This window comes from Tamandua tetradactyla, chromosome 2 (assembly GCF_023851605.1).
Source record: "Tamandua tetradactyla isolate mTamTet1 chromosome 2, mTamTet1.pri, whole genome shotgun sequence".
Classification (NCBI taxonomy): Eukaryota; Metazoa; Chordata; class Mammalia; order Pilosa; family Myrmecophagidae; genus Tamandua; species Tamandua tetradactyla.
In genome coordinates, this window is record NC_135328.1 from 101,351,785 (window position 1) to 101,378,488 (window position 26,704).

Genomic DNA, 26,704 nt, shown 5'->3' on the forward strand with positions numbered 1-26,704 from the left:
AGGAATCAGAAACAGTTTAAGCCTACCTTCAGCCTCAGCCTCTGTCTCACTTACAACCCCAGCAGGGACAGGCTCTACTAAGAATTAAAGACACCGTACCACTTTAAGCCAGAGGGGAGCAGTGTGCTGGCAAGTGCCATCTTCTAAACAGGACAGGAAAAGCAAAGAATTAAGAGGTTTCACAGGAAAGACTGACACTCTGCTGGGTCTCATCCCCAGGAACCTTGATTCTCACTATACCCCATCATGAGTCTTGGCCTGTTTGCCTGGAAAAATCTGACTCGGATTGATCCTATCTGAAGACACCATTTTCCCCAAGCCGGACCTCCAGATCAAAGTTGTTAGAGGTAATGAAAGCAGTGTTAAAAACATATAGAGGCCCCAAAACAAAACAAAGATAGGTTGAAAGCGAAAAGTTGGAAAAAGATATTTCATGCAACAACAACCAGAAAAGAGTGGAAGTAGCTGTATTAATATCAGACAAATTACACTTCAAATGTAAAACCATTAAAGAGACAAAGAAGAACACTATGTATTAATAAAAGGGACTATTCATCAAGAAAAAATAACAACCATAAATATTTATGCACTAAGCCAGAGTGTTCAAAAAAACTTGAGGCAAATACTGACAACAAAGAAGAGAGAAATAGACAACTTTACAGCAATAGTTAGAGGCTTCAATACAGCACTCTCATCAACACACCGAACATCTAGATAGGGGGCAGTAAGGAAATGGAGATCATGAATCATGTGATAAATGAAATGAACTAGACTAGGCAGACATCTACAGAACATTGTACCCCACAATATCAAGATATACATTTTTCTCAAGTGCTCATGTATTGTTCTCCAGGATAGGCCACATGTTGGGTCACAAAACAGGTATCAATAAATTAAAAAAGATTGAAACACTTTTTCAGACTATAAGAAATGAAGTTGGAAATCAATAACAGGTAAAGGACTGGAAAATTCACAAACCTATGGAGGCTAAACAACACATTCTTAAACAACCAGTAGGTCAAGGAAGAACTTACAAGAGAAATCCAGTAAATATCTTCAGGCAAATGAAAATGAAAACACAACATATCAAAATTTCTGGGATGTACCAAAGACAACTGAGAGGAAAATTTATTGCCCTAAATGCCTATAATAAAAAAAGAAGAGCAAAAATTGAGGGTTCAACTGCTAGCTGGAAGAACTAGAGAAAGAACAGCAAACTGACCCCAACACAAACAAAAGGAAAGAAATAACAAAGATTAGAGTAGAAATAAATGAAATTGAGAACATGAAAACAATAGAGAGAATCAACAAAACCAAAAATTGTTCTTTGGGAAGATCAGTAAAACTGATGGACACTTATCTAGGCTAACAAATAAAAAAAGAAGAGAGGATGTAAATAAATAAAATCAGAAATGGAAGAGAAAACATAACAACTGATCACACAGAAGTAAAGGAGATAATAAAAGGATATTATGAGCAACTATATGCTAATAAACTAAACAATATAGATGAAATAGAAAGGCATGAACAACCAACATTGACTTGAGAAGAAATAGACGACCTCAACAAGCCAATCACAAGTAAGGAGATTGAATCAGTTATCAAGAAGCTCCCCCAAAAGAAAAGTTCAGGACCAGATGGCTTCACATGTGAATTCTATCAGGTGTCCAAGATTGGTTTGATCAATCCTGATCAAACTTCTTTAAAAATATTGAAAAGGAGGGAAAGCTACCTAGGTCATTCTATGAAGCCAAAATTACCCTAATACCAAAGCCAGACAAAGATACTACATGGAAAGAAAAGTATAGACCAATCACTTTAATTAATATAAAAGCAAAAATTCTCAACAAAGTACTTGCAAATTGAACCCAGCAGCACATTAAAAGAATTATATACTATGACCAAGTATGGTTTATTCCAGATATGCAAGGTTGTTTCAACACAATAAAATCCCTTAATGCAGTATACCATATAAAGTATAAATCAAAGGTGAAAAATCACATGATCATCTCTATTGATGCAGAAAAGGCATCTGACAAAATTCAGCTCCTTTCTTGATGAAAACACTTCAGAGGACAGGAATAGAAGGGAACCTTCCCAACACAATAAAGGGGTTATATGAAAAGCCCTCAGCTAAATATCATACTCATTGGGGAAAGACTGAAAGCATTCCCTCTAAGAGCAGGAAGAAGACAAGGATATTCATTGTTACCAGTGTTACTCAATACTGTATCAGAAGTGCTAACTACAGCAATTAGGCAAGAAAAAGAAATAAAAGGCATCTAAATTGAAAAGAGAAAAGTATAACTTTCACTGTATGCAGATGACAAGATCCTAAATAAATAGAATAAAACAAAAAAATAATTAAAATAAAAAAACTTTAAAAATCTAAAGCAAAACTCCTAGAGTTAATAAATGAGTATAGCAAAGTGGCAGGATACAAGAGTAACACTCAAAAATCAATAGTGTTTCTGTATACTAGTAATGAGCAATTTGATGAAGAAATCAAGAAAAAAATTCCACTTACAACAGTAAGCTGTGCAAGAGCAAGGATTACAAATGGGCACAGTGGAACTTTTAGGAGTGACAAATAATGTCCTGAAACTGGACATGGTGGTTTGCATGAATCTATAAACTCACTACAATAGCAAGCAAAACAATCAAGTATTTAGGAATAAATTTAAGGACATAAAAGACCTATACACAGAAAACTAAAAAAACATTGCTAAAAGAATCAAGGAATACCTAAACCAATGGAAGGACACTCCATGTTCATGGATTGTTAGACAAAATATAGTAAAGATGTCAATTCTACCCAAATTTATTTATAGATTAAATGCAGTACCAATTAAAATCCCAACAACTCACTTTAAAGAAATGGAAAACCAATGATCAAATTTATTTGGAAGGGCAAGTTGCCCTGAATAACCAAAAATATCATGAGAAAGAATGGGGGACTACCTTCATTATAACTACTTGATGTTAAAGCTTATTACAAAGCTACAGTAGTCAAAACAGCATGCTACTGGCAAAAAGAGAGATATACTGACCAATGGAATCTAATTGAGAGTTCAGAAATAGACCTTTGCATATACAGACAACTGATTTTTAATAAGGTAGCCAAGCCCTCTCAACTAGGATGGAGCAGCCTCTTCAATAAATTTGCAGAACTGGATATCCATAATCAAAAAAAAAGGAAAAGGAGCCCAATCTTATACCCTATTTAATAACTGACTCAAAATGAATCAAAGACCTAAACATTAGAGCTAAGACCATAAGATATTTAGAAGAAAATATATGGAAATATCTTAAAGATTTTCTGGTAGGAGGCAGTCTTATAGACCTTTCACTCAAAGCATAAGCAATGAAAGCAGAAATAGATAAATGGGATCTTCTAATTGAATATTTTTCCATAACAAAGGACTTCATCAGAAAAGTAAAAAAAAGCAGCCTACTCAATGGGAGACAATATTTGGAAACCACAAATTGGATAAGGATTTAATATCCAGAGTATATAAAGAGATCCTACAACTTAACAACAAAAAGACAAGCAATTCAATTGAAAAATAGGCAAAAAGCATGGATAGACAGTTTTCCAAAGAGAAACTACAAATGGCTCAAGAGCATATGAAAAGATGCTCAACTTCACTAGCATTAGGGAAATGCAAATCAAAACCACAATGAGAAGCTGTCTCACACCTACAAGAATGACCATTAACAACAAAACAAAACAAAACAAAACAGAAAACTACAACTGTTGGGGAGGATGTGGAGATATACTATACTTATTCACTGTTGGTGGGAATGTAGAGTGGTGCAGCCACTCTGGAAGACGGTTTGGAGGTTCCTCAGGAAGCTAAGATAGAATTGCCATATGATCCAGCAATCCCACTACTAGTTACATACTCAGAAGAACTGAAGACAATGGCACGAACAGACATTTGTAAACCAATGTTTTACAACATTATTCACAATTGCCAAGAGATGAAAATAGCCCAAATGTCCATCAATGGATGAGTGAATAAATAAACTGTGGTACATGCATATGATGGAATATTATACAGTTGTAAGATGGAATAAATTCATGACACATGCAGCATTAGTGAACCTAGAAGACATTTGGTTGGGCAAAATTAGCCAGAAACAAAAGGACAAATACTCACTAATATGAACTAGCTATAATAAGCAAACTCTAAGAGTTAAAGCTGAGAACACAGGCTATCAGGAGATAGAGGGTAGAGATTATTAAACAATTGATGGTGAAGGAGGAGAGTAGGCTTAGCAAGTCTGACTGTAAATGCTGTGTGATGGTAGCACAATATTGCAAGCATAATGAACAAAGCTCAGTGTGAATATGGTTAACAGCGGAAGGCAATGGGCATGTTTGGCACCAGAACCTAAGACAGAAGATGAAAACTTCTTGTATAACTCAGTGAAATCTAGAGTGGAAAATGATGGTGATTAAATGTAAAAATATAAGAAAGTTTTACATGAAGGAGAACAAATGAATGTCATCATTGCAAGGTGTTAAAAATGGGATTGTTTATAGAAAATACAATTAATACAAATTAGGGTCTATGGTTAATAGAAACATTGCAATATTCTTTCACAAAGTGCAACAAAGGCAAAATTCCAAAGCTAAATATCAGTAAGAGGGGGATATAGGGAGGGGCACAGGATTTTTACTGTTGTTTTTGTTTCTTCTCTTTTATTTTTCTTCTTCCTTTGCAGAAGAAATGGAACTATTCATACAGAGTGCAGTGGTGAATACATAACTATATGATTATACCAGGAGCCACTGATTATACACTTAGGATGGATTGTTTGGTGTGTGAATAAAACTGTTTAAAAAATAAACAGAAAAATGTAATTGCTGGGGAAGATAAGGGAATGAGATACACCTATTTACTGCTGGTAGGGAAGTAAAATGGTGCAATCATGTGGAGGGCACTGTGATGGTTCCTCAGGGGGCTAAGTTTAGGGTTGCCATATGATCTTACAGCCTTATTATTAGGTATACTTAGAAGAACTGGAAGCAAGGACATGGATAGACATTTGCACACTGGTGTTTATGGTGGCATTATTCACAATTGTCAATGGATGGAGGTGGCCTCAGGGTAGGTCAACTGATGAATAGAAGGGTGAACTTTGGTGTATATATATATATATATATATATATATATATATATAATGGAATATCATGCAGATGCAAAAAGAACTGAAATCATCAGGCACGCAACTGGGTGAATAAATCTTGAGGATATCTATATAGAGTGAAATAAGCCAGATGCAAAAGGACAAATATTATATGGTCTCACCAATATAAACTAATTATAATGAGAAAACTCTGAGAATTGAGTTAAGAACATAGGTTATCAGGAAATAGAAAGTGCAAAGTGGGCAGGGATTGGGCAATCAATGGTTAAGGAGCATAAACGTTCAATAAGGCTCATTGTAAGGGTTCCTAGATTGCAAGCTCTTAGAGCAGTCACAGTCATTCCTGAGTTGTAACAGTTATTTCTAAATTCTGAGATGCTGTGCTCTTTGGGTATAACCTGGTAGTTGTCTGGAAATTTGGGTATCTGTATGACACCTAAGACTCAAAGTTAGAGATCTGCAGCTCTGAAAGTCAGCATTACTCCACACAACCACTGTTAAAGAATCTGAAAAACAGATCCAACTTCAATTACAGATATGAATGAAGTTGATCTGGTTAGCACTAAGGCAAATCACAATACAGGGTAAAGGATGATAAGGTCTGTCCTTTAAAACTCCAACTTCTGTGTGAGACCAAAGGAAGAGATGTTTAACTTGTCCAAAACTTAAATTTTCTGTAGCCCACTACAGAATTTAACCTCTCTGGTCAGTATATTTAAACAACCTAATTACATGGAACCTAGAGTAGGGAATGAGATGTTGTTATTCTGTACAGGTTAATGTAATATCCTAATTCATTTGTGAGTATTTGGGGCAGAAAATAAAAAAGTATTTACAAAGTCTCCTTAAGGGACTCGAGAAAAAAAGTGGAACTATGAGAACTTTCCCACCAGGGGAATACCTGATATTCTCTCAAGCATTAGGGACTCTCAATGGCAAAGTAGGGAGCTCCAGGACCCACATCTTCCTTCAAAACAGACAGGGAATGTCTAAAACCACTGTTTTGGGGCTCCAGAACATTGTATATTATGAAGGGAAGGCAGAGGCTGATAAAGCACTAATAAAGAACTGTGAGTAGCTCTGTCCACACAGCGGGTGCCAGGATGCATCCCACATTTACCAGGTGAGCTGCCTCGGTCTAGTTCCTGGATGGCTGCTGCTGTCAGTAAGGGACATAAAAAATACCCACCCCAAGAACAGAAGAGGCATGGCTAAGAACTGATCGTGGTTTTTGACTAACAAATTCAAATTGCTGTGTCCTGGCTCTGAGCTACAGTTTCAACCCACCACAGACAAAGACAAAATTGCAGCAGCTGTGTTCCAACCCCACCCCCAAACCGACAGGGTGAAGGCAGTGGAGATTTAATGATGAAGCCTCCTCTAGGGCTGTGAGGAATAGTTTGCTGAAGGGTACCTTCTGCTGGGCAGGCTGGGAAAGCACAGCTTCAGGGAACCGTCAAAAAGGCTTCTGGCATCCTTCCTGATCCTCTACACAGAGCACTTTGGAGCCAATATGTGCCCTCTTCATGGGTGCCTGACCCTGTTTTGGCTAGGAGATGACTTGTCAAAGTCCTCTGTGAGGTGACTCTCCTCCAAGAATTTGCCAGGTAAAAGCAGCTAGAGACAATGAAAGGAGGGTAAGACAAATAAGCAAACAAAAACTATAGAGATAAAACAAAACAAGCAGAGCACATCAGAATTCCCAGAGAAGGAGCAGAGGAAAGGAAGCTTTACCTTGGGAGTGAAACAATTGCACAAATAGTGTAATCTTAAAAATTGTACCATATAACCAGGGTAAGAATCAGATGAAGAGTTGAGAAAGTCTGATCAGTTACACATGGGTAATTCTAAAGGTCTAAAGGTCTAGAGTTAACTGAATAAAGTGACAAAAAAAAGTGCCTTATCCCAAAGCCAACCAACAATAAAACCCTAGGCAAGAGAGAGAGACTGATCTTCAGAGTAAGTTCAGCAAGATAATCATATCCCTAGATATCAGCAAAAATTTACATGCCATACTAAGAAACAGGAAGGCATGGTCCAATCAAAGGAACAAATTAAAACTTTGGAGGAGACACAGAATTTGGAGCAACTAATCAAGATAGTCAAACAAATCTCCTAAACTCCAGGACTACATGGTTCACAGGTGAATTATCCCTATCATTCCAAGAAGAATAAATACCAATCTTGATCAAACTCTTCCAAAAATTTGTAGAGGAAAGAATACTACCTAACTCATTGTACAAGGCCAACATCACCCTGCTATTAGGGCCAAATAAAGATACTACAAGAAAAGAAAATTTAAGACCAATGCCTCTAATAAATATAGATGCAAACATCCTCATCATAATACTTGCTAATAAAATCTCACAGCATGGGTGGGCCACAGTGGCTCAGCAGGCAGAGTTCTCACTTGCCATGCCGAAGACCCAGGTTCGATTCCTGGTGCCTGCCCATGCAAAAAAAAAAAAGAAGAAGAAGAAAAATCCAACAGCACATTAAAAGAATCATCCGCCATGAACAAATGTGTCTTATTCCAGGCATACAAGGGTGGTCCAGCACATGATCATCTTGATTGACAGAGAAAAGGCATTTGACAAAATACAGCATTCTTTCTTGATAAAAATCACTTTAAAATATAGAAATAGAAGGAAACTTCTTCAACATGACAAAAGGGATATATAAAAAACTCATAGCTAACATCATACTCAATGGTAAATAACTGAAAACTTTCTAAGATCTGGAACAATTACAAGGATGCCCACTGTCATCACAGTTATTCAAGATTGTATTAGCAGTTCTAGCTAAAGCAGTTAGGCAGGAAAAAAATAATATAACACATCCAGATTGAAAAGGCAGAAATAAAACTTTCACTATTTGCAGATGACATAATCCTATGCATAGAAAGTCTTGAAAAATCTATAACAAAGCTCTTACAGCTAATAAATGAGTTCAGCAATGTGTGTGTGTGGGGGGGGGGACACAAGATCATCACCCCAAAATCCATAGTGTTTCTATTCACTCCTAACGAGCTATATGAGGAAGAAATCAAGAAAAAAATTCCATTTACATCAGCACCTAAAGGAATCAAATATCTAGGAACAGATTTAACCAAGGATGTAAAGGAATTGTACACAGAAAACTACAAAACATTGCTAAAAGAGTTCAAAGAAGGCCAAAATAAATGGAAGGACATTCTACATTCGTGGATTTAGATTAAATATAGTAAAGATGTCAATTGTACCAAAATCAATTTACAGATTAATCACAATACCAATAAAATTGTGACATATGGAAAAGCCAATTATTAAATTTATTTGGAAAAGTATGGGGCCCCAAATAGCCAAAGACATGTTGAAAACAAGAATGAAATGGATGACTCATACTACCTGACTTTAAAGGATATTACAAAGTTACATTTGTCAAAACAGCATACTTGGATTGTTTGTTACTGGTACTTGTATTGCGTGCAATAAGACATATATATCGACCAATGGAATCAAATTGAAAGTTCAGAAACAGACCCTCATATCTATGGCCAACTGATATTTGACAAAGCTGCCAAGTTCATTCAACTGTGAAAGAATAGTGTCTTCAACAAATGGTGAAAAATAATGAAAAGAACCTCTATCTCACAACTTATAAAAAATTAACTCAAAATGGATCAAAGACCTAAATATAAGAAGCAGGACCATAAAATTCCTAGAATAAAATGTAGGGAAGCATTTTCAAGAACTTGGGTAGGCAACAGTTTCTTAGACATTACACCCAAAGCACAAGTAATTAAAGAAAAAAATAGATAAATGGGGCCTCCTCAAAATTAAAAACTTTTATACATCAAAGGACTTAACTATGAAAATGAGAAATACAACCTACTCAGTGGAAGAAAATATTTGGAAACCACATATTTGATAAGGTTTAATTAACCAGAATATATAAAGAAATTCTACAACTCAAAAATAGAATGACAACCCAATTAAAAAATGGGCAAAAGACTTGAATAGAAATTTTTCCAAAGACAAAGTACAGATGGCTAAAAAGCACATGAAAAGATACTCAGTATTACTAGCTGTATTAGTTCGTTAGCTCTGGAATGGAACATACCAAAAATGGAATGGATTTTAAAAGGGGAATTTAATAAGTTACAAGTTTACAGTTCTAAGCTTATAAAAATGTCCAAACTAAGGCATCCAGTAAGTGACAACTTAAATCAAGAAAGGTCTATAGGTCTGGAACACCTCTATCAGCTGGGAAGGCACATGGCTGTCATCTGCTGGTCTCTTGCTCCAGAGCTCCATTGCTTTCAGCCTCTGTTCCAGTGAGGGTTCCTCATTTTGCCTCTCTGGGGCTGGCTTTCATCTCTTGGCTTCCCTTGGCTCTCTCTAGGTTCTGGCTTGCTCAACATCTCATGGGAAGGTACACAGCAATGTCTGCTGGGCTCCAAGCATCTCCAAACATTTGTATCTCTGTTTTCTGAAATACCTGTTTTCCAATTTTCTGCATCTGCTCTCTCTGTCAGCTCTGCTCTCTCCAAAATGTTTCCTCTTTTAAAGGACTCCATTAAACTAATCAAGACCCACCTGGAATGAGTGGCATCACATCTGCATCTAATCAAAGTTCACACACCTATAATTGGGCACATCTCCATAGAGATAATCTAATCAAAACAGTATTGCCCTACAATATTGAATTAGGATTAAAAGAAGTGGTTGCCCCACAAGACTGGATCGGGATTAAAACATGGTTATTCTGGGGCACATAATGCTTTTAAATTGGCACATTAGCTGTTAATGAAAGGCAAAGTAGAATTATAATGAGATATAGTTTCATACCTACTAGACTGGCCACTAATAAAAAAAAATAGAAAACTAAAGTGTTGAAGAGAATGTGAAGAAATTGGAAAACTCATTTATTGCTGATGTGAATGTAAAATGGTACAGCCACTGTGGAAGACAGTCTGGTGGTTCCTTAGGAAGTTAAGTTTAGAACTGCCATATGATCCAGCAATCCTGCCACTTGGTATATTCACGGAAGAATTGAAAACAGGGACTTGAACAGACATATGCACACCAATGTTATAGTGGCATTATTCATAATTGCCAAAAACAGAAACCACCCAAGTGTCTGCCAAATGATGAAAGGGAAAAACAAAATGTGGTATATACATACGGCAGAATTATTATGCTGCTGTAAAATGGAATTGTGCATTTGACAATATGGTTCAACCTTGAAGTCATTATGTTGAGTGAAATAAGCCAGTCACAATAGGACACATATTATCTCATTGTCATGAATGAACTATAATGAGAAAGCTCAAAGAGTTGGAAAGTTTCTAGAATACAGGGAACCAGCCACTAGATTGAAGTCACAGAATAGGGAGTTGATGCTGAATTTGAACACAATTTTAATTTAGGCTGATGATGAAGCTTTGGAAATGGATGGTGGTGATGGCAGCACATAATGGTGAATATATTCAACATGACTGAACCATATAGGTGAATGTCATTAAAGGGAGAAACTTTAAGATCTATATATTATTATAACAAAAATTAAAAGATAAAGCACAGGACTGTGGCATTCAGCACAGCAACCCTATCTTAGACAATGGACTATAGTTACTACATGTATAAGAATGTTCCTTCATGGGTTATGACAAATCTATGACAAGGTAGTAAAAACAGAGCAGCATATGGGGAAAAATGCGCCTGATATATAGAATGGATGATAGAACTATTTTAATAATCTTTCATCAATTGTAACAAAGGTCACTACAGTTAAAATTACTGTAATTATTTTTAAAAGGGCTATTATCTATAGTAACAAATGTTCCACACCGAAGAAAGGTGTTGGTGATGGAGTGGTATACAAGAATCTTGTATTTTGTGCATGATTATTTTGGAAACTTACAACTCTTCTAATAAAAAAGGGGCGGGCCGCGGTGGCTCAGCGGGCAAAGTGCTTGCCTGCTATGCCGGAGGACCTCGGTTCGATTCCCGGCCCCAGCCCATGTAACAAAAAACGGAGAAACAGAATACAATAAAACAAGAAAATGTTTAAAGATGTTTCCCTTTCTTCCTTCCTTCCTTCCATCCTTCCTTCCTTCTCTCTGTCTTTCCTTAAAAAAAAAAAAAAAAAAAAGGAACAATGAGTCAATTCTATATGTACTAATAGGGAATAAATTCCAAGTGAAAAAAAAAAGGGGTCAAGAAAGTAGTTCATGTTTCCATTTTTTTTCCAGAAACTCAGCGAGCTCTGATGTGAAGTTCTGAATTTTTCACTTCAATTGTCTGTCATCCACAAGTGAAAGATAAATGTTACAAAAACAATGCTATGCTATATCTGCCTTTCCTTTTCAGAAGAAATATAAGAACTATCACTTGGTTTTCAATCAATTTATGTGTCACAATTGATTTTACGATAATAAGGGTTTTTTAAATCTAGGCACATTATAAATAACCACCAGTACATGTCGTTAATCAAATATAAATTGTCAGCACCTTGTTGCTAAGAATTTTATCACCTTCAACCTCCTCTGCTATAACCTGCAAGAGAAATGATTCTGAGATTTACTGCATGGCAACTTAGAGATTTATTTTTTGAGTCAAGGCCACTGCTAAAAAACCAAGTCAATTTAGAGGTTATGTGTTATGTATTCTCAAGAAAGGTACTGAATGTGGATGGCCCTGTCACCTACCTTGCTTCTAAGGGTTTATCTGACAAACCCTCTTATTATGATTATTATTCTGTTTATGTAAGTCATCCTTCCTTAGAAAGGTTTCAAATCCTTTGATAAACTTGAAACTCTTTGATAACTTTCAAAGCATTAATTTTTAAGTTTTGAGTATTTCTGCCAAAATGCTTATATAGCTATTATTCAGTTTAACAAGATCATTATTGTTCAATGAAAACAACAGAAATAAGGAAGAATTTTATTATATGTTATAAATTACCACCCACTATATTTCAAAGGAACTGAAATACAGAAAGGAGACCCAGTGGGAGATAATATCCAGAAAGCGTCAGTCCTCTTGGTAAAATGATGGCCATCAGCTCTTCCAGCTATCTGGAGAGAGGTGAATCAGAACCCACCATTCTTTTATCAGCCCATGTATTACATTAGGGCATAGAACTGAGCTGTCAAAATGGTAAGATCCCCAATTAAGTAATGTTTTCATGGCTTTTACACATCTATTCCAACTCTTTGAAGAGAACCTATTTCATATCAGGCACTGTGCTTGGTAGACAAAGGATAAATAGCAGTGGCCTTACCCTACTGGAAATCTGGTAGAAAAGATAGACGAATGACAAGCAAAATCAATATCATGTTAAAGTTGGAGAACCAAGGACCAGTCCTTAACTGGCTCAATAGCCAATGGCTACTATTTATAAGTCATAGTGGCATTTTACATGGTATCTCATTTAATCTTAATAGCTCCTCTGAGAAGCTGGCATTGGCAGAGCTATCACTGGCAATACCAAGGCCCAGGAAAAGCAGCTTCATCAGATCATCTTGTTAGTGTGCCTCATGGGTGGGTAACAGGAAAAGTACTTGTCACTTGGTAGTTTCCTATTCTAATTATTCTTTCATGCTAACTAGGGGCTAAGCTCAGTCATCGCCATCTGGCTGAAGGAATGTATACGATGTCAATATGGAAATATTACACTATTTTAAATGACACCAATCAATTTTTTTTATTTTAAAAAATGTTTATACTTCTTTAATGTTAGTCTTTTGTGACACAGGTCTGCTCACCCACTGTACTTTTATTTCGGGGTATGTTTGAAGCTGAGGCAAAGGAAGGTCATCACATACCCAGGTCCTTGGCTCATAGACAGTAGACTGAGACTTGTACCCTGGAAGCTGACCCAATTCCATGCTTTTCCACTACAATATCTTCTAAGAGGTAAATGTACTTCCATGCTCCTAAAACATCTTCCAACATTCTTATGAACCCCTTCATTTTTTCTTGTAACTTAAGAACCCACTTTAACTTGCACAGACCGTTTAATTTAAGATATTTCATTTCAAATCCTAGTGATTAGCAATTTGAGGTCCTATGAAACCATCTTCGAATAAGGCCAGTATTAAACCACCAGAAGCATTCATTTTGGTACTTTGGGAGAGAATCTATAGGGAGTTGAAGTTGTAATATGTAAACCTTAAACAGTAAAACACTTAGAAGTTAAAAATCTTGGAGTGTGCCGACTTAAAGTAATTCTTTTAGGTATACACACACACACATTGACCTTCAAGTTGGCACTTCAAATAATAATTATACTTTAAATCTCTTTTCCAGTGATAATTTGCATTTAGAGTATCCATATACACTTTTATTGTTATACTTAAACATGTATTTTCACATTTTATAAATGCAGGGCAAAGCACTTCTTCTAGAATAAACGCCAGAATACAATGGGAAAAATCCACTACATCAGCTAGGAAGTCAGCCATGCTGTAATTGCCAAGGGTCTAGTAGTTATGGGTTAATTTCTCCTTTCTAGGCCTTAGTTTCCTCGGATGAAAAGTGATGTGATTGAACTAAGCGATCTGTAAGACTTCTTTGAGCTTAAAAATGCCTGGAGTCTACTGTCATTTTGCAATTTAGCAAACTTTAATTGTCAGCCAATCAGATGTATTTGGGGGAAATGAAACCTAAATGCCTTCTCCCTTCACTATAACCCAACCGAAGAAACCTTCTCCATCTCGCAATAAGCACTAAGCTAATTTTACCCAAGAGGGGAGCCTTCTTTTATATTATTCTATGAATTTACAGCACTGGAAATCTCTAGCACTGGCCATTCCTGAATAGGCAAAACCAATAACCTCTTTTATGAGATATTTTAATCACTCCTTGCTGACCAACTTACCATCTCTACAAAAAGGATTTTTCCAAGTAGTTTTATTTTATCCTAAAAATAGAAAGTCAGGTTTGAAAACCTCTGGCACCAAAGACAAGAATAACATGGTCTAAAATTCAAAACCCAAAATTACTTTAAAATGATGTAAACTATGGAATTACCTCTGGTGTTACTAATCACACACACACTCGTAAAAAGTAAAAAATAACTTGAACTTTTTTTGTTTGCTGGGTAGTCTAGGAAAACAAGACTTGCTGCATATTAAAAATGTATTAGTACTGCTTTACTGAAAACCATGCTGTTTTCTAGAAACAGTATTTTATTATCATATAAAAGCTATAATCCCAGCATGAATGAAGCTTTTATCAAATATCACAATTTAAATTGAATCCAGAATACCTCTAATTTATGTCAGCTCTGTTCTTGTTCCAATTTTCCAAGAAACAATGACACACAGAGAATTTGTGTTTAAAGTTGGAAGGGGGGCTTAATTTATAAGTGGATGGTCTAACCAAAACTCTCAAATTTATTGTTCATTCATTCATCCGACAGATATTTACTGACACGTATTATGTGCCAAACTCCATTCCATATGCTTGGGATACACACATGCTAAAACAAGACAGACAAGATCTCTGTTCACATGTTGCTTCCATTCTAGTGCAAAGGGACCAACAATGAAAAAGTGAAAATAAGATCATTTCAGAAGGTAAACACTATTTTAAGGAAAATGTTAAAAAAAGGAATGTGATGAAGAATTTTGGGAGAAGTTACTTGAGGGGATACTCATAGTCAGTGTTTCTGGGAGAACAGTAGAATAGAAACCTAAACAAAGGGAAGAAAACAGACCCTGAGGCTAAAGTGAGCCTGGCTAATCCTGGGATTCAACTTTTGTGTCCAATATATCTGAACATATCGTTTATTACATTTATTAAATAGTTCAAAGAAATAAAACTTGAAACAAACCCAAAGCATTTCCATTCATGCTATTATCCTACAGGATATGTTTGACCCTAGATAAATGTGTCTGAACCTTGGCAGCACATTAGCTCCAATTTCAAAGCATTTTAAAAATGCCAGCGCCCAGGCCCCACCCAAGACCAACTGATTGCCCTATGTTCCAAAATTCCCCAGATAATTCTGATGCATGGAGAGAGCTGAAAGCCATCTCCCCAAATTAATGTACAAATTGCCATCTCCTAGCAACAAGACTGGGCTGGGCTTTTATAGTTTGATTTTTGTTAGTTCAGATAAATGGGAACTTAAGAAAGACCATAGAGCAAGTGGTTGAAGGTGTGGCTTCTGGAGTAATAACTCTTGCTTCAATCCTAACTTATAGACTTGGGTAAGTCCTTAAACTCTAAGTCTTTGTTTCTTTACATATATATATATGAGGAATATATATATATATACATATATAAAATGAGGATTCCACCAGGATCCATCTCACTGTACAAGAAATAATGCAAATACAGTGTTTATCACCACATCAGGTACTCAGTAATTGATCAGTAAATGTCAACTATGATTATTAATAACTAAACAAACAGCCTAATCTTTTTAACTATTTTTTAATCTCATTTCTTGCTCTCAGGACTGACTTTTTTAACAAGAAGAACTGATTGTTATTGGGTTGCTACCCATATAATCCCATATATTCTTTTATTAAATGGTTCTCAAATTACGAGCAGTACAAAAATGTACTTACATTTCTAAATTATTTACCACCATACTTGGGAAACCATACTATAAGCATTCTTCAAGTTTCTTAAATTTTAATATATGATAGGGGAAATTCTATCTTCTTGAAAAAATGCAAAGAATGTTCCATGTCATTGTGAATACCGTCTAAATTGCTTTGGAAAGGAAAATTATGATGGTTGTCATGGTCAGGTTCATGTGTCAACTTGGCCAAGTTGTGGTACCTGTTTGTCTGGTTGGGCAAGTGCTGGCCTGTCTGTTGCAATGAGGACATTTCATAGAATTAAATCATGATCACGTCAGCTGCATCCACAGCTGATTCCATTTGTAATCAGCCAAAGGGGAGCATCTTCTGCAATGAGTGATGCTTAATCTAATCATGGGAAGCCTTTTAAGTAGGATTCAGAAGAGACAGGCTCTATTCCTCCTTCAGCCAGCGCGCCTCTCCTGTGCAGTTTGTCTAGACCTTCCATCGGAGTTGTTGGCTTCACAGCCTGCCCTGCAGATTTTGGACCTTGCATTCCCATGGTCACATGAGACACTTTTATAAATTTTATATTTGTGAGTGTTCCTGTTGATTCTGTTTCTCTAGAGAACCCTAACTAATACAATGGTTTAATGTAGTAATAGGTGTCTTCATGAAAACCATGATCCAAGATCAAAATCATGTGCTATATCTCAGACTATTGGTCCTTGATAAAGAAATATGCCTTGCCAAACACAGAAAGAAAAAGTGCTCCACTAATCACATAAAATCATGTAAAAAGCAAATTACCATGAATGTGTCTAAACTATGTGACTAAAATATGCTTTAAGCTTTAAGAAAGCTGAGTCTCAATATAATTTCCATAAAACATACTTAAGCAAAAATTTAAATGCTTCACTTCTGCCTCCTTCCCACACAGATAGTTGAGTGAGGGCTTCCCTAACTGTAATAATCCACATTGGACTTACACTGACTTTCTTAGACATTAGGTTTATTTTACAAACATTAATAGGAGATGAATAACAGCACATTATCAACAAAAAAGCATAACACCTACACAATGTTGAAGGAACATTTTGGTTTGCTGAGCAACAAATGTTCCAGTTCTGAAGGCAAAGAATATTTTTGCTCAACAAATAGCAAAGTCTCACAACTTGAAAAAAAAAAGGCAGAAGCAAATTACCATGAATGTGTCTTAAATATCTAAACATCTTTAAATGTATTACTTTTTATTTTTAAAAAATTCTAAACACTATCAGTTTTCAAAGGTGTTAGTTTCAAATTTTTATCCTATAGTCATCTGCACATATAGTGTATCGATTGCCCAAATCTTGCCTATTTCACGGTAAGAGCACGATAAAATTAAACCAAGGCTACTCTTTAAGGAATTTCATTACCCTACAGAGATAATATCAATGAAATCCATAGATCAAAGCACCAACTTATATTTTTCACAAACTCACTGAAAACTCTGGTCAAAGTTTGGCAATTAGCCAAGCCATTAGCCCACAATGCTTTATTACATTGATATTGTGTTCTATATTAAAAGAAAACAAAAAACTATAGATTTGTGATGACCTAACATTTAACTGATGCTTAACATATGACTGTACATGGCAATTATTAAAAGGAATTGAGTTGAAGACATGCTATTTTTACTATTTCATGAGTTAGAGGAATCAGGTAGTTCAGTAAGAGAAGTTCTAAGCTAAGAGCACACAGATTGTTGAAACTGAAATAATTAAATTATGCAAAAACTATGAGGACAGATTGTCAAAAATGTCTGCATTTGGCACTATTGAGCACTAGACTGGGTTAAATGAGATTTATACAACTTTTCATGCAAGATTGATTATGAACTTCTTCTATTAAAACCCCAACTATAAAATATTCTAGTAAGACATAGCACACGTAATCTTAAACTTATGACATAGCTCAGACTATTGTTCCTTGATAAGGAAATATGCCTTGCCGAACACACAAGAAAAAGTGCTCCACTTACAAAATCTGAAAGCTTAGTCAAAAATATGTTCTTAATTACCTTAACAACTCTCCAAGGTAGATGTGATTATCCTCATTTTATAGATCAGGAAATGAAGGCTCAAAAATGTAAATTAAACTAACTGAAGTTACACCATTCATGAAGAACCGTGCTGGGCTCTGAACCCTGGACTTTTGGCTTAGAATACATACTACCTAAATTAGTCCAGAACATCATTTCAGGTAAAAATAGATACCCAGTAGCAATCAACCTATTCACAATTTATTCATTCTACAGGACTCTTGCTATATGTTGTTCAAAGAAAGTTGAAAAGAAAGACAATTCAATTAAGTGGAAAGAGCAAAGGATCTGGACTCAGAGCAATATGAACTAATGTCACAGAATCACAATGAACAAGCTGTACAATTTTGCCAAAATTATTTAACCTCACTAACTTTCAAATGATTCATCTTTAAATTAGAATTAAAATATTTCTCCTATAGAGCCACTGTGAAGATAAAAGACTAAAAGTGTAGTATGTACAGTGTAGACACAATGGCCCATAGAAGGCTATTAACACATCTACTCATGCACACACAAACATATGTTCCATATCTCCCTGCTATATCTACAGCCATGTGGACAAATGAGGCTTCCCTACACCATCTGTGCCCATTAGGAAGAGGAAACTCAGATGTCAATATGCAGAATCAAAAATATCAAGCATGCATGCATTAATGTTTGGCTCCCAAATATCACACATACATGAAAAAAAATCCCAATAAACATAAAACCTAAAAACACCTCATTCTACCTCCCCACCTTTTGTTTTTAAGAAAGTCATTAAAACCTGTCTTCTTTCTTCTTGGCAACTTTCCCTTGAGCATCTTTGAAGTAAAAACTCCAGAGAAAAACAACTCAAACCAGTTGTGTCTAATGAAACATGGGTATGTTTTAACAACATGGAACATTTAACAAACTGAAATATTGCTCCTTCACTATTTGAAGTTCTCTAAAATCATCACCAATCCAGAAATTTATGAGGTTGAGTCACAACCTTGAAATAATATAGAGACCAAGGTGATTTTTTTTTCTCCATGGTTATGAATAGATGAATCACCAACATCCCTCTCAAGGCAAAGTTGTGCTAGAACATTTACTCCATGTTTTCTAGGAGATACTCAAACCTGTGAAACTATTGAGAGCTTAGGCAAAGTGTTGACAGAGAGAGCAAAAGTTCTTAAAACTTCCTATCAGACCCTTTAGCCTACCTGCCCTCAGACCCTCCTTAACCTCTATGACTCTATCCTGTACTTTTCTCCCTTGCATCTGGCTCCAGATCTACTGGCTTCCAACCTATTCCTTGAACACACCAGGCACACTTTGGCATCATCCTGAAACATTCTCCCTGAGATATTTGAATGGCTCCCTCTCTCATCCCCTTCAAGTTCTTATTCAAATTCACCTACTCAATGAATAAATTCAACTTGCCTTTGACAAGGCACTCATAATCCCTCTCACTCTGCTTTACTTTTTCTTTCATTTTTATAGCACACACTCACCTTCTAACACTCCTTATGATTTGCTTATTTATTATGAATTTTCTTTATCTTCTGAGTACTTACACATAGTTAGTGCTCAGTAAGTACTTGTTGAATGTTGATTGCAAAGTAAGCTATGTCATATAGGGCATGCTTTTAACCCTTGCTATGCCATCTCTGCCCTAGGACCCTCATCCCAGATTACTTACCACACTCCTTGTAACCTCCATGTTTTTGCTCAGAATACACTTTCATCTAAAATGGTCACCTCCACTTTCCTTCCATTTGTCTTCAACATCAGGTTGAAGATGCTTAAGTTCTAACTCCTCAGTGATATTATTCCAGATTTCATGAGGCAGGATTAAACCCTGTTTCCTCCTTTCTTTGTTCCTTCCTTCAATGTTTCTTTGGGAGGTAACCCCAACATTTTTCATGGAATCCAAACTCTCCTCCACCTCTTGGCTTCCCTTGGTTTGGCATCATCTTTTAATGTTCCAATACATTATCTTCAGTCCACTAATAGCCAACCTGACTCCAGGGTTCACCTGGACTCCATAAATTCTAGAATATCAATGAAATGTTTTTGAAATCCATGACTCCCTGAACTTGTATTTAACATTTTATGAGTATGTGCATTTTTCTAGGACAAGGACCCATAGCATTTACATGAGTCTCTTGGGGTCCATGATCCCAAGAAGATGAAGAAAGACACTCTACTTTCTATTTTCTGTTATATCATTTTTTTGAATACTCCAATGACTTCTCAGAGCATCTATCAGAAGGCTTTTGGAGGGTTGAAAATCCACTAAATGTAGTATAACTAAAAAGAAGAGCAGCTTCAAGAATGCAAACTGAAGATACAATTAATGAATACTTGCTGACTACCTGGTATCATGCTAAGGAAGAGGCAAATAGGAGAATATCCAATTATACAAACTTTAGAGAAAAGTAGGATCATCTCAGAAAAAAGTTTTAGATTTTAAGAAAATTGCTGTATTGCAGATTATTCAAAAGGAGATTATTAGTAATCTAAAGAATTACACAGGAAAAAAACCAAATACCTGAACGTTTACTGTATTTTTATTACTGAGTTTATGCAAATGCCAGAGGCTCTTTTAAACCAATCTCCTTTAAAAGAAATAGCTGAATTAGCAATTAGGACCCTATTAGTTTATATGAAAATATAATACTTCTGATATTTTACAAATCTATAGGTCCCAGATATACCATATAACAATATTTGCTACTCATTACAATGATACAAAAGACAAAAATGTAGATTCAATAAGTGACCACAGGGCTTTTTTTGTATCATGCATTATGTGGTTAATGTACAAAATAGGAATACATCATAGTAGCTTTACACATTATTTGGAATATACACACTGATGTAACTGTCCTCAAATCATGTAAAAAAGAGAATCTGAACAAGTAAATTAAATTATATAAATGGAATTCCTTAGAGAAATCATTTGCGTTTCTTAATTGAGAAAAATTCCCTTGGTGTCATAGTTTTATTTACTACGATATCTCATTAATTTATGTGCAAATGAATCATTCATTCATTAGACCTTTATTTATTAATTCTATGTGCTGTGCTAGGCATTAGAGAAATAAATGGGATTTAGACTTCAGTGTAAGAAAGAGAAAAATAAAATTATGCCAGAAGGACAGGATAAGCATCAAGATAAAGGCATGTACAAGATGCTACTGGCAGAAAAATCAGGAGCACCTATGTCAGGTTGAAGGGTCAAAGGAAGAGACCTAGGAGAGATGTTGCTTGATGGGAGTCTTACAGAACAGGTACAAAGGATTGGGCACATTAATGTACATGGTGCATTTAGGAAATGCCATGGTAGCTATTATTAGATTGATAGGTACATTTCAGAAAATAAAAGAATAAATGCTAGAGGGCTAAGCTGTAGTCACCTTACAAAGATGCTATGCTAATAAGATGACTTTGTTCCAAAGAGACTGGATACCTAATAACAACTTTTAACCAGAGAAATGCCATGATCAAAGTTGTATCTTATACGTTCCCTCCAAGGTCACAGTGTTAGGAACTGATCTAAGGGAGATGAGATTGGAAAGAAGATGCTCACCCAGGTGATTTCAGTGAGAAAACATGCAAACCTGAACAAGGCAGGGACTATGGTGATGAAAGAGGAGAGAAATGAGAGTGGAAGAAAGAAAACCGGGTGGGGGGGGTGGCGCAGAGCAGGAGAGAAGGAGAGACTGGTTGATTCAGGGGAAAGAAATGGAAAGATTTGGTTATTAGAATGGACGTATGGATATGGGAGGGGTGACTGGGAGGGAGGAGTGAAAGATTGGTGTACTGTGAACGATGGTGCCATTTACCAAGATAGGCCATGTCAGAGAAAAACATTTGGAGAATGATGATAATGAGTTTGAAGACCTTGTGAGATAATCAAATTGAGAGAACAAAGAGAACATTGGATATGGGTCTGGAGATCAGTACAGAGGCTAAAGTAAGAGGTATGAATTTTGGAAATAACAGAATAGAATCATTGTTGAAGCCAGGAGCATAGAGAAGCACATTCAAGAATGTCAATGTCGTAGCTTGGAGTTATGTACTCCCAAAAAACATGTTCTTATATTTAATCCATTGCTGTGAGTGTGAATCCCTATAAGCAGGTCCTTTTGATGAGGTTACTTCAGTTAAGGTGTGGGCCAGCTGAATCTGAGCCATCTTAATTCTATTACTGAAGACCTTATAGGAAGGTCACAGAGAGGGTGAAAGCCAGACGAAACAGCCAGAAGCTGAACTTTCATAGAACAGAGAAGAGAAAGGAAAAGCCAAAAGGGAGGCCGCCATGTGCATTTCCATGTGTCAGAAAAGCCAAGGACCATGGTCTCTGGCAGCCAGCCCTAGAATGCCATAGGCTTCTGGGAGAAAGCCTCACCTTGACTTCACTTTGATTTTGGACTTCTCCTAACCTCAAAACCACAAGCCAATAAAGTCCCATCATTCAAGCCAACCTATTGCATGAGATTTTTTTTTTGTTTTGGCAACCAGGAAACTGAAACAGTCCAGTAAGATAATCAGAGGCTCAAAGGCTGAGTCCTGAAGAAAGACACTATTTAAGGGGCAGGTGGCTAAAGAAAGATCTGTAAAAGTGACAGAAGTAGCAGTAAGAGAACCTATAAATCCTGAACATAAGGATTACGGAAACCAAAGAAAGATATTTGAAGTAGGAGAGGATGGTCCACAGGGATAAAAGCAATAGAACGACCAAGAAATACAAGTTCAGAAATGTAGCTATTAGATTTGGCCTGTGGAGGTCAGCAGTCACTTGAGCCAGTGCAATGTCAGCGGAGAAAACTGAATAAAGCAGGTTCAGAAATATTAGGATTCTTTTCATTGAGCAACAGAGGACCAACAGAATCAGCTTAAGCACAGGTGACTCTGCCAACAACCAGGATTTAAGAAGGCATAAAAGAGGGCAGCCTCAAGGCTAATATCCCAAGTCACCAACTGGCTGACCAGCCATTTCATTTCAAGGCAGTTCACTGAATTTGTTTCTTTCAACTATTCCAAATGATAACAGAAATGTGTTCTAGATTGGCTAGTTTTACCAGCCTGTGAAACTGTTATGCTGTGTTTCAGTTTACTGGTTTTCATTTGTTTTCTCCATAAAAGCATTGCCAAAAAAGTTCAATTTGCCCCCAGACACCCATTGTTAGAGCTGAAGGGAGCCAGACAGAGGGCGGGGCAGGCAACCCAGGGCTGGAGCAGAGGCAGAGCTCAGGGTCAGCACACATCACAGCCTGCCCTGCTGCTTGCAGATAAAACAGAGACTGAAGTGTAAACTTGGGGTGGGGGGGGGGATTGAGAGAGCAGAGTGAGAAGACAGAGAGATATGGTCTGAAAAGCGATTTTTAAAGCTGGTAGGATACCAGCATTTTAAGGAGCAGCAGAATAAGACCATGAGGTTCATTGTCTGGACAAAAACTTGGACAGACTTGTATTTTCCTATCAGCAAAAACAGAGGTACAAGATAGTGTCTGAGACTAGCCAACCACACTATATTTTGAACTTTTTAAACTTACCTTTATAAGCACATCTAATACATTTGGGGATAATAACTCACTAAGCAACTGCTCTGAATCATGGCTTTGGAAATATTGCTTTCATGTTCTCAACTCTTCCATAACTAATCTTTTTGCTTATATTTAATCCATAAAGTGTCATATTCAGTGAGCTCAACAATAATTCACGCAGTTGCATGAATAAATGATAGTAATTTGATTTTTCTCTTAAGTAAAATAATTCATTTAATTAAAGTTTGATGTGTTCCTTCACATACCAAGTCTGATAACAGACTGAGCAAATTATCTCTGTCTAATTGGCCTCACCAATAATACCTGTTCATAACAATTCTCTATTGTTTATATTGTTTATAGCCAGGACAATCAGTATAAGCTGACCTCAGAGTCAGGCTGCCTGGGTTCATATCCCAATTTCACTTCTTAACAGCTGTGTGACCTTGGGCAAATTATTTAACCACATTGTCTATTTTCACAACAATGATACAGTAAAATTACCAAGCTCAGGGCGAGCCATGGTTGCTCAGCAGACAAGAATGCTCACCTGCCATGCCAGAGGACCTGGGTTCGATTCCTGGTGCCTGCCATTGTAAAAAAAAAAAATTACCAAGCTCATAGGGTTTGTGAAGATTAAATGCATTTTTCGTGAAGATTAAATGCATCAATGTATATAAAGCTTTTAGTACAGTGCCTTGCTATAGTAAGTACCACATTATGGTTTACTACTACTACTATTGTTTTTGTCATTTTAATTGTTTGCATGGTAGTTAACTGGAGTGCAAAAAGCTGTAAGACATAGCTTCTGCCTCAAAGTAGCTTAAAATCCAGGGAAGAAAGATAGGCTATCACATACACACACATACACAATTGTCACAGCATGCTGAGCAGGACTTTTTATATTGCAGCAAAGGCTCTGAAATTGTACTTTGTGGCCCTCTTCTTATAGGACTTATAAAGATGTGGCAGAACTAGCTTCCCTATCCACTAACCTCTCCCTCTCCCTTCCATTTCCCCCCAGTCAATATAAGAAGGAGCTGAACGTCTGCCTTTCACTTATGAGTGTGCTTATATATGGTGAGAGACTTCTCATACTTACCTCAACCATAAGAGAAAGGCAAGAATAGTCTATCTCAAAAAGCCAAATGTTACCGAGGGGGTCCAGGACATTTGCTTACAGCAGTCAGTGAGACCATCTACCTGGTTGCTTCATAATTGGGAGTTGAGCATAATGAGAGAGTTCTTAGGTAAGATAAACAGCTATTCTGGTGAATGTGGGAGAAACTTTAATATAGAACCTAGCACTCATTTCTGGGTTAGGGTCGTCTGTATGTAGAAAGACCTGCAGAGTAGCCTAATAGCAACAGATCTTAAAAAGTCTGTAGTTTACAATATTCATGAAGAAAACTGTTGAGGGAGCCCCTCCCAAGTCCCCAGAGGCCCTCGGTGTGCATACAAGAGGACTCCCATGATTCCTGTGGCCCCACATGAAGGGGTAAGGTGGACAGAGGAAGGGCAGGCCAAGTGAAAGGTACCCCGCCATGAAAGAAGTTGGAAGCATGACCTTCTGGAGGGACCCAATGGAGTCTAGGCTGTGCCTTTTTGTGGGAGTCATCAGCCACAAAAGGCAACAGAAGGAAGATGAATAATCTCCCCTGTCTCTCAAAATATAAAACATCTCCACAGTTACCGCTCCCTCAGTAAGGAATAAATTGAACCAAAGGGAACCATATCATTCACTATTCTCCTCTCTGCCCATTTCAAAGGACTAGGCCATGAAAGGGAAAGGAGGATTGAAGATCCAGAAGCCAGACTTTCCCATCTCCCTTATTCTCACAGAAGTCTAAGTAGCCAAGATTGTAGCCCCTACACTGGGAGAGGAAACAGAGAACTTCAAATCAGATACACCACTGGAGTTTTAAATGGATTAGATTAATTATAAAAACAAAACCAAAAGTGACCATAAAGTTATTTTATCTGGCCAAAACAGACTGGAATGAAATTCAGTATAGCAATTTGAAAGGTGTGACTAAAAGTAAAAATTGAATGTTTTCATTTGTGCATGTTTTTTAAAAAAAGTGTTTTAAGAGAAGAATTAAAAAGACTAATAGACTATCAATGTAGAGGCTCAAAGTGAAATTTAAATATATTGCTTCTTTGATCATATAAAAGTAAAGTTAGCCATATTACCACCAAGCATAACCTATTTGGAAACTGACTCAGACAGAGACAAAGTAAAATAATGGGTCACACAAACTGATATTTCATCTAAAGGAACTGGAATCATTCAATATGAATTGAGGGAAGATATTATCATTAATAAGGAAATATTCAAGTCCTGTCTACACCATTTTAATTTATTCCTATCATCTTGTTAGGGAAAAAAAATGAGGGAAATGGCAGAAAGGATTCAAAAACTCCATTGAGTATTATATTCTCACACCAAGAATGTCCCACAGGTAAGAAAATGAATTACAAAACATAAATTCAAAAAAATAATTTTATTATAGCCAAGCTTTTCAAAAATTTGAATCAAGTGAAACATATGATATATTACAATTTGAAAGATTATCTGGACTAGTCAGTAGTTGGTTTAAACACCAGTAGAACAACATTCAGATAATTCAGAAAAAAGATGTACCTATTTTAGCCTAACCAACTCAGATGATTGCCTCATTTATTTATCTTATTTTTCTTTAAGACCACTAGGCATGATATGAAGATATTATCTTTCATTAACAATTCATTATTTTCTTCTGGTAATCTAAAATTTAAAGACAGAAGAATTTCAGAACAGAAGAGTGAATTTATTGGAATAACAACAGTTGGATTTATTCCTAAAGCTAACTAAACAAATATCCAAAACAAGAAACACTGTTTGTCCTCCCATGACACATTTCATTTTGCATTTTTTGTGGGTATCCCTCCTCCACATAGTAACAGCATATTCCTAAATTCAACAGTCCTCTCCAGAGGGAGGTTAATTTAGAACCTAATTAACAGCTTCTAGAATTCAGGAAACTATAGGCTCATGGCTGAGGGTTCAATTAAAATGCCCTAGTGACTTCACCTTTTGCAAAACTCGAGCAGTTAAACCAATTACTAAGGGAACCATGACAGCATAATTAAAAAAAAAATCTAACAGCATTCCAATTGCATTCTGCACAAAAAAAAACAATCTGAGAAATTAGAAGGGGTAAGTGGGGGTAGGATGTGGCAGAAAAGGGGATATGAAACAATAAGTTTTATTAAGCAAACAGCCATCTTATGACAGCCATATAATGCTATGGCAAATAGGCTGTTAAGGAATTTTTTACTGAGGGTGAATAAAAGCACACTGTGACATACTTCATTTAGAAGAACTGTGATTATCAACTTACAGAGAATACAAAACTAGTATGCCAAAAATATTACTTT

At 36.4% G+C, this 26,704-nt stretch overlaps 1 long non-coding RNA gene across 2 annotated transcripts in view; it reads left to right on the top strand.

Moving 5' to 3' along the window:
* The window catches only part of LOC143661307 (uncharacterized), a 42,789-nt gene that overhangs the window by 3,733 nt on the left and 12,352 nt on the right, over positions 1–26,704 (top strand). For both annotated transcript variants that reach the window (XR_013164500.1, XR_013164499.1), the window contains exons 2-3: positions 12,898–13,058; positions 14,566–14,722. This is a non-coding gene — a long non-coding RNA (uncharacterized LOC143661307). The remainder of the gene's footprint in view (positions 1–12,897; positions 13,059–14,565; positions 14,723–26,704) is intronic.